Source organism: Nicotiana attenuata, unplaced genomic scaffold (genome assembly GCF_001879085.1).
Source record: "Nicotiana attenuata strain UT unplaced genomic scaffold, NIATTr2, whole genome shotgun sequence".
Taxonomy (NCBI): domain Eukaryota; kingdom Viridiplantae; phylum Streptophyta; class Magnoliopsida; order Solanales; family Solanaceae; genus Nicotiana; species Nicotiana attenuata.
In genome coordinates this window covers 200,324-210,490 of record NW_017672141.1, presented here as the reverse complement: position 1 = coordinate 210,490, position 10,167 = coordinate 200,324, and positions in this window count along the sequence as shown.

Sequence of the window (10,167 nt, the reverse complement as noted above, 5' to 3'; positions counted from 1 at the left end):
TCTTTTGGTTGGAAGAGAGCTCACACGGGACGTTACCAGTCACAATAAAGTTGGCGATGTCCGCGATCCATGGCATTTCACACATAGAAACGGAAAGAAGCTGCTCGTCAGGGAACCTATCATTAATCTCAATACCATCACTTGGTCTCCCATCTTCCTCTAATCGGGACAAATGGTCTGCAACTTGATTCTCGCTTCCCTTTCTATCCACAATCTCTAAATCAAATTCCTGAAGGAGTAGCACCCATCTCATCAATCTTGCTTTCGAATCCTTCTTAGTCATCAAATATCGAAGTGTTGCATGGTCTGTGTGTATGATCACCTTTGCTCCCATAAGGTAAGGTCGAAATTTCTCCATCGCGAACACAATAGCCAATAGCTCATTTTCTGTCACTGTGTAGTTTCTTTGGGCCCCATTCATAGTCTTGCTAGCATAATACACAAGATGGAACATTTTGTTGATCCTTTGGCCTAGCACCGCCCCAACCGCTACATCACTCGCATCGCACATAAGTTCAAAAGGCAAATCCCAATTAGGTGCGGTGATTATAGGGGTTGTTGTCAACTTGTGTTTCAATAGCTCAAAAGACTCCATGCACTTCTCGTCAAAAATAAACTTGACATCCTTCTCTAACAACTTTCAAAGAGGGTTTACAATTTTTGAAAAATCTTTAATGAATCGCCGGTAGAACACGGCATGACCAAGAAAACTCCTCACCCCTTTGACATAAGTAGGGAGAGGGAGCCTTGAGATAACCTCTATTTTTGCCTTATCAACTTCAATTCCTTGCCTTGAGATTTTGTGACCCAATACAATTCCCTCTTGCACCATAAAGTGACATTTCTCCCAGTTAAGCACAAGGTTGGTTTCTTCACATCTTGCCAAAACCCTATCCAAGTTCACCAAACATTCTTCAAATGAATCTCCCACCACACTGAAGTCGTCCATGAATACCTCCAAGATATCCTCCACGATGTCGGTGAAAATTGCCATCATACATCTTTGGAAGGTCGCCGGGGCATTGCATAGTCCGAATGGCATTCTCAAGAAAGTGAACGTGCCATAAGGACATGTAAAGGTTGTCTTCTCCTGATCCTCAGGGGCAATGAGAATTTGATTATACCCCGAGTAGCCATCTAGAAAACAATAAAAGGCCTGGCCCGCAAGACGATCAAGCATTTGGTCCAAGAATGGTAGTGGGAAATGATCTTTTCTTGTCACCTTGTTCAGCTTTCTATAGTCCATACACACTCTCCAACCCGTAACTGTCCGAGTAGGAATCAACTCATTGTTGGCATTTGTCACTACCGTCATTCCACCCTTCTTTGGCACACATTGGACCGGAGAGGTCCATGAACTGTCCGAGATCGGGTAAACCACACCGGCGTCAAGCCACTTGATAACCTCTTTCTTTACTACTTCTTGCATCACCTCGTTGAGTCTCCTTTGATGCTCAAGAGATGGCCGTGCATCCTCCTCCAAGATGATCTTATGCATGCAAAATGCGGGGCTTATTCCCCTGATGTCCGCCAAAGTCCATCCTATTGCCCTTTTTCGCTTTTGAAGCACCTCCACAGTGGCCTCAACCTGCAAGTTAGTAAGGCAAGAAGAAAGAATAACTGGAAGAGTAGAATTAGAGCCCAAGAATTCATACCTGAGGTGTGGAGGAAGTGGTTTCAACTCCAACACCGGTGGCTCCTCAATTGATGGCTTGGTTGGCGGAGTTTTGCGATTTTCAAGATCCAAAGATAGTTTCCTAGGCTCATATGAATATGAACCCATTCCATGAAATGCATTCACGCACTCCACTCTACCGGCATCATCACTGGCATCCATGTTAAGAAGCATGGCTTCAAGAGGATCTTCAACATTAATCAAAGCATGTGTGTCATCCACTATCACCACCGTGACAATGTCCACAAATGAACACACCTCCGTACTATTGGGTTGCCTCATTGGCTTGCACACATGAAATACCACCTTCGCATCTCCCACACGGAATGTTAACTCCCCTGCTTCCACATCAACCAATGCCTTCCCCGTAGCTAGGAAAGGTCTTCCAAGAATAATAGGCACTTCGAAATCCACTTCGCAATCCAATATGACAAAGTCGGCCGGCAATATGAATTTTTCCACCCGGACAAGCACATCGTCGATTATTCCTAAGGGCCTCTTCATGACCGGCCTGCCATTTGAGTCTCATTGAGGTTGGCCTAGGTTGCCCAATTCCCAAAGTCTTGAAGACTGAGTACGTCCATCAAATTAATTCTAGCCCACAAGTCACATAGGGCCTTAGCAAAGTTCGCACTTCCGATAGTGCAAGGAATAGTGAAAGCTCCAGGGTCTTCTAGTTTCAGGGCCATAGAATGCACAATCGCACTAACTTGGTGCGTCATCTTTATTGTTTCACACTCCATAGAACGCTTCTTGGTGACTAAATCCTTCATAAATTTTGCGTACCCAGGCATTTGTTCAAGTGCCTCCACTAAAGGAACATTGATTGTGAGGCTCTTCATCATGTCTATGAATTTCTTGAACTGATTGTCGTCTTTTGCTTTGCTAACCGCTGAGGATATGGTGGGGGTGGTCTAGGCAAGGGTGCCTTTGCCTTGGGCACCGCCGGCTCGGGTATATCAATAATGTGTTCCCTAGACGGGTTCACGGTATCTTGAGTCTCTACCCCGGCCTCATCATCAATATCAATCCGCACATCATTTGTCACTATTGGTTCAACCACATTGTCAACATTCAAAGGTGCATCATCATCATGCAACTCAATTTCATCATTCACAACTTGATTCTCAACCGAGGCATGCACATCACCGCCTCTTCCACTCCTAATTGTAACCGCCATCACATGATTGTTACCCCCCTTCGGGTTCACTACCGTATCACTTGGTAGCGCACCTTTCGGTCGGGTATTTAAAGCTTGAGAGATTTGTCCTATTTGCACCTCTAGGTTCCGGATAGATGTGTTATGCGAAGCCAATTGTGCGTCAGAATCTTGGTTCTTTTTCATCATCTGCTCAAACATCATTTTTATCCATCCCATATCACTTCCAGAAGAACTAGGCCCTTGTGACTGAAAGGGGGGTGGATTGTTTGGTTGTTGGAACATGGGGGGCCTTTGAAAGTCTTGCCCCCTACCACCATTATTCCACCCTCCTTGATTGCTATTGTTGTTGTTCCCGTTCCAATTGCCTTGGTTATTACCTTGATTACCCCAATTGTTGTTCTGATTGTTATTGTTCCAATTGTTACCACCTTGTTGTTGATTATTGTTATTCCAATTGCCGCCTCCTTGTTGATTGCCCCAATTGCCTTGGGGATGCCATTGTTGATTCCCTTGATTTCCTCTATTTCCTTGGTAGTTATTGACATATTGGCATTCCTCACTTTGATCATCAAAACACTCGTTCGAATAACCACCACCATCATTGTTGTTGTCAAACTGCTCACCATTACCTTGAGGTTGTTGTTGCCCTCTTTGCCTCCTTTTTAGCATAGAAACATTCTCCATTGCATTGACTTGGCGCGGGTTTTGTACTTGTTGCAATTGCGCCTTCGCCAACTAATTCATTATTGTTGTAAGTTCGGCAATAGCTTGGCCATGGTCACCTTGGGGTACATTCGCTCGGCTTTGCCATGCCGAAGAGGTGTCGGCCATTTCATCAAGTACGTCACATGCCTCTTGGTAAGAAAGTTTCATAAAGTTCCCACCGGCCAATTGGTTCACAATGCACTGATTAGTGGTGTTGATGCCCCTATAGAAAGTCTGCTGGATCATCGCCTCAGTCATGTCGCTGTTAGGGCACTCCTTCACCATTGTTCTATATCGCTCCCAGATCTCATGCAATGGCTCCGTTGGCATTTGCTTAAAGGCTAGAATATCGTCCCGAAGAGCCGCCATATGACTTGGAGAAAAGAACTTGGCAATAAATTTGTCCGCCAATTCATCCCATGTGGTGATAGAATGATTTGGTAACCTTTCTAACCAGTCCATCGCTTTGCCTCGAAGAGAAAACGGGAAAAGCCTCAATCTCAACGCATCCTCTGACATGTTTGTTTGTTTGCTGCCCCAACAATTATCTACGACCCCCTTCAAGTGCTTGTATGCATTTTGGTCGGAGGCACCCGTAAAATATCTCCTTTGCTCGAGCAAGGTCAACATGACATTTGTGATTTGAAAGTTCCCAGCCCGGATTCGGGGAGGAACGATGGAACTCGCGTACCCTTGATTAGGAAGAACTCTTGGGACCGCTCTTGGCGGTGGCGGAGGAGGGTCTGGAATAGGATTGTTGTCATATACATTAGCATTGGCATTTCTACCTCTCCGTGGTACTTGAGGTACCGGAAGTTCATCTTGCTCAACATCTTCAACCTCCTCCCCCGCCAAGGCATTGCCAAGAGGGTCATTTCCGTTTAGAGCCATGTGTACCTGATGGATCTACACAAATAAAGTTAGTAAAAAGAAGGAAAGAGAAGCAAAACACAAAACTAGCTACACAAATAGTCAACACCCTAAGCTCCCCGGCAACGGCGCCAAAAAGTGAATCGCGCAGCGGACTCAACCTTAGGAAGAGTGGGCGCTAATACTTTTACCCAATAGTGGTATCGGGGTCAATTTCCACAGGGAGCTAGAAAGGGAGTTGGATATTTGCTTAGCCTAGAAATGCGTGTTTGCTTCTAATTGATCTTCTACCATATTTGGGTTTTAATGATTATCAACTACAATTTAACAACTAATAACTATAACTAAATTATGCTAAGATATTAATTCTAGGTTGTATGCAAGATAGAGAAAGGCACTAGGTGGTTAACTAACGGGTAGAGATTCCTAATACAAGAATGATGATTATGGGGCTTATGCTATAACCGTTGCACGATTGCACTCACTCTCACACCTCTCGGTAGAAAGAGTGATTTTGCCCAATTGACTCTCTCGAGACCAATTGGGTAGGCCAACAAGCTCAAGCAACTTATGGTTCAAGTTGGGTAATTACTCTCTCGAGGTTTAACCCGTTAATTGGGACTACCATTCTCATGGGTCCATCCCAATTCCATGTTGGGTTAATTTTGGAGTCATAGACACTCTTTCTCAAGAAGAGTCAAGACCCACTAAGCTAGACTTAGTGTTTGCAACTACCAAATCCTAGTTAAAACATAAAATTAACCCAAATAGCAAACACCCAACATCATTCAAGCATTAAACAATCACACCCATTAATTACCCACACTAGGGTTGAGCCACAACCCTAGCTAATGGGTTTAGCTAGACATAATAGCAACAGAAATTGAAGAAGTAGTAGATAAAATCAAAATATTAATTAACTAGAATGTTAATCTACAAGAATCCGCGATAAAACAAGATGAAAATACCCAAAATAGGCTAAAACTTGAGTCTCACGAGTGCTGCTGCTATCTGATATCTAAAACTTAACCTAGAAATAATAAAATATTCTATTTACATTATGCTAGAAAAACTGGACAAAAATACCCATGCGGGGCTGGCGCGGACCGCGCAGAAATGCAGCGCAGCCGCGTAGGGGTCTTGGCCTTCGATCATTCACTTCTGAAGCTGGAGACGCGGACCGCACAATGAGGTAGCGCGGCGGCGCAGGCTAATGGGCGCGGACCGCACAACAATGAAGCGCGACCGCGTGGACACCAACGCTGACCGCGTAGAAAGGAGCGCTGACCGCGCATGGAAACCCCTGAAATGGATGCTCTCTGAATCTCCTAGCGCGGTCGCGCAGCAAATCAGTGCGGTCCGCGCTAGGTTCTCTTGTCCCCACTTCAATGATTTTTGACTCTTGGGCAGGTTTCACTCCGTTTCGAGCCGATTTTTGACTTTTGTCATCTTGTCGCTCAAACAGCAATCAAGCGCACTTTGTAAGCATTCTAGGTCTATTTTATGACAATTCATACATAAAGCATAGGCAAGTATGGGCATAAAACGTGTTAAAATCACAGTTATCAGCGGCTTACGGCGGAGGACGGCGGAATTAGGGTCTCTGATGAGAGGTCTAAGAGAGACGAGGGTAGGGGGTCCTGAGGGGGGGGGGGTGTCATTTGGACATATATATATTAAATGATGTGGGCTTCAGGACCGTTGGATTAGATAACCTCGACGGTCCTAATTTCTTTGATCCAAAATGACGTCGTTTGGGGTAATTAAAGGCTGGACCGGGTGGGGTGTTTTTGGGCTTGGACTGGGTGATTTAGGGAATATTTGGGCTGGCCAATTGATATGAATATTAGCCCAAATTGGCTGGCCTGCTTCTTACTTCTTTTTATATTTTCAATTCAATTAATTCTTTTTTTTTATTAAAATCCTTTTCTTTTTATTAAAATCCTTTTCTTTTCTTTTTTTTTCCTTTTATTTATTTGTTTTGTTTATTTATTTACTAACAAAACCTAATTTAACTCCCCAAACTTAGACAGATTAATTTCTAAAAGAAAGCCTACGTCTTAATTGAAAATTGTGAAAAGACCATTTTGTTATTTTTTCTCTCATTTTAGTAATATTAATTAGCTAGTAAGACTAAAAATATAAAATCGAATTCTAGATGCAAATGCCCTATTTTTTGTACTTTTTATGAATTATGGCAACTAGGATGCACAGAAAAATGCAAACAAGGCACAAAATCATACAATTAATTCAAATAATAAAGAAAAATCCTAATTCTAAGGAATTTTGTAGGAGTAGTTTAAGCGTGGCAAAAATCACATGCTCACAGTTGCCCCTCTTTGCTCGAAGACATGAAGGGTTTCGGGCAAAGATAAATGAGCACCATGAGGGATTTTTGCCTGCTCGGCGCTCCATGAGAAGCGTTTTGAAAACCGTCTGACCGAACCCTGCTTCAAAGGTTGCCTACATATCCTTCGCTATAAAGGAATCAGGTCAGTGTAGTTCTGGACGGTTTGGTAGTTGGGACTACCAGGAGCTGTGAATTCACTGTTGTTGCTGCTGCTACTGCTTTCTGACCCCCTTATTACACCAAAAGGAAAATCAAAGCTAAGCTAGCTATGCCTATCAACTATGAGTTACAAGATTCCTATCTATAAATCTCTTGAAGCTTGATCTTGAGTCTTAGCTGATTTTGCTGTGGACTCCGATCTGAATCTTGATGCTCGCAAGTTGTAGGTGTTGTTTCTTTCTGCAGCATTGGGTCAAACCGGGGATCGGCGGAGCTTATGACTTTAATCAAATTTTGAGCAATCCGTACCTTTGTTTGCTTCAAAATTTTGAATTCATTTCTTTTTGTTCTTTTCTTCTTTTCTTTATTCTGGATTAAGACTCATTCCATCGGTCGTCTCGCACCCATGTGCCTCGGTGTTAGACCTGCTAGAGACACCAAAACAAACAAACGAATGAAATTTTTCTGCCCCAGTTTTCACTAGGAAAATTTCGTGAGTTAGTTGTGACACTTATCTAAGCGATCAAATCAGGATTGTGTAGGAAGATCCTCGGTTTTTGGCCGGGATTTGGAAAGAAAAAGCACCTTGGTTTTTTGGCCGGGAAATCCTCGATTTTTTGGCCAGGATTTGGAAAGAAAAAGCTCCTCAGTTTTTTGGCCGGGAGATCCTCGGTTTTTTGGCCGGGATTTGGAAAGAAAAGGCTCCTCGGTTTTTTGGCCGGGAGATCTTTGGTTTTTTGGCCGGGATTCGAAAAGAAAAAGCTCCTAGATTTTTTGGCCGGGAGATCCTCGGTTTTTTGGCCGGGATTTGAAAAGAAAAAGCTCCTCGGTGTTTGGCCGGGAGATCCTCATTTTTTTGGCTGGGATTTGGAAAGAAAAAGCTCCTCGGTTTTTTGGCCGGGAGATCCTCGTGTTTTTGGCCGGGATTTGGAAAGAAAAAGCTCCTCGGTTTTCTGGCCGGGAGATCCTCGGTTTTTTGGCCGGGATTTGGAAAGAAAAAGCTCCTCGTTTTTTGGCCGGGAGATTTAAGGAATGGGATCCTATGCTACCACGATTTATTTTTCTTTTGGGATTTTCATTTTTATGTCTTTTCTTCTTTCGTTTTCTTTTGTTTTCCTCTTTATATGTTTTCCTTTTTATTTAGCAAAACGCATAAAAGAATTTGGGGGAAACTTCCTTTTTGGTCGTTTTCCTACTGCAAAGCTGTTTCAGCGCTTGCGCATTTCATTTCCTTTTGGATTGCACCTGCTTCTTGCACGGTTGCTTTGAATTAGACCTGTTTTCAACAAAGAACAATTTGTTAGTTTGCAACGGTGGTTGGTTTTGTGGCCTTGATCATCCCAATCGCTTGATCCCGGCCCCCTTTCCATTGAGAACTTTGCTGCTTGTTGGCCATGAGGGTGAATCTCTTTTCCGTTCAGCTCTTAGGATTTCATTATGACTCGCCCGTGTGGGCTCTGGCCTTTTCACTTTATTCTGCCCTTGCCTTTGATTTTCTTTCTTTTCCAATGTCTTTGCTTCGAAAGCATCAACCACTATGGTCAGTCGGGATTGGCCTGACGCACTCGCTGAGGCTGGGTATTTTCTTCGACTCTGACCAGGCGGAGCCCTGTGAAGCCGGTCCTGCCACCTTTTCTTTGTAATAGTTACGGAATCAGAGTTAAACCGAAAGGGATTCAAAGAAAAAGTATGCAAAAGGCAAGCATATGATTTTAAAGAGAAGCGTCCCTTTCGGGGGAAAAGGAGGACTTATCTAGGGTGCATGCTGGCTTCAAATGAACATGACATGCTTCTTGGACTGGACGCCCGACCACACAAACTTTCCAACTTCCCGTGAACCCATTGATCTGCATTTCAAAACCAGGGAACCTTGCCAGGACTCTTTTAGTGATGAGATGTCTTCTTTTCGGCCGACAGCGCCCTTTGCGGGTTTTCGCCAATCGACCTCTCTCATTTCTCTTCTCACCGTCGCCCGATAGTGCTCTTTGCGAGTTTTCACTAAGCGGACTCTCTCATTTTCAGTTTCTCTACTCACCATCGCCTTATGGTGCCCGAATGTTTTCACCGATAAGACTCTCTCATTTTATTTCTCTCAATTTGCATTGTGTCAGATTCCAACAATGACGTTTGCCACTTCCATGCCTTTGTCAATTGATCGGAAGGACTTGGACAAGGTTTTGGGGTAAAAAGGATTTTGGGCGGAACTACAACTTTGGGACCATTTCGACGGATTCATGGCCGAACCATTATATCATCTGCCCCAGTTTCATCTTTTGGGGAAAATGGGATTTTTGTTTCGGTGTGACTGAACCTCAGCGAGAGGCTGCCTACGTATCCTTTCGGAATCAAGTCAAACGTAGTTCAGGAAAACATTTGGTTTTGTTGTTTTTGTTTTTGTTTTCTTTTTTCTTTTTCCTTTCATCATATTTTTCTCTTTTTTTTTTCTCATCATATTTTTTTTTTTGTACTTTCGGGTTCCAAAGAGGGTAGCCAAAGAAGCGTGATCGGCCCAAGGGGTTTACGAAGGGTTGATAGTGTTTGGGGTAGCGGGAAGGAAAGCCTTCGTCATCTCAATTACGCAAAAGCCATCACCACGTGAGGATTAGACGTAGTACCTTTTTACTGCATCTGCATTGACTGCTGCTTCAGGATCATTTCCTTCGATGTCTCCCAGATACAGTGCTCCTCTTGGCAATATCTTCTGGATTATGTATGGACCTTTCCAATTAGGGGCAAACTTTCCTTTTGCTTCCTGGTGATGAGGGAGAATGCGTCTGAGTACAAGCTGTCCCACTTCAAAATTCCTGGGACGCACTTTCTTGTTATAAGCGCGGGCCATTCTTTGTTGGTATAACTGCCCGTGACAAACTGCGGCCATCCGTTTTTCATCAATTAATGACAACTACTCTAGCCGAGTCTTAACCCACTCACTGTCCTCAATCTCCGCTTCAACAATTATCCGGAGTGAAGGGATTTCTACTTCTGCAGGTATGACAACTTTAGTTCCGTAAACCAATAAGTGCGGGGTCGCTCCGATTGATGTACGGACTGTGATACGATACCCGAGGAATGCAAAGGGCAGCTTTTCATTCCATTGCCGGGAGCTTTGTATCATCTTTCTCAAAATCTTCTTGATGTTCTTATTTGCTGCTTCAACGGCACCATTGGCTTTTGGCCGATAGGGAGTAGAGTTTCTATGCGTTATCTTGAATTGTTCACATACCTCTCCCATCAGGCGACTGTTCA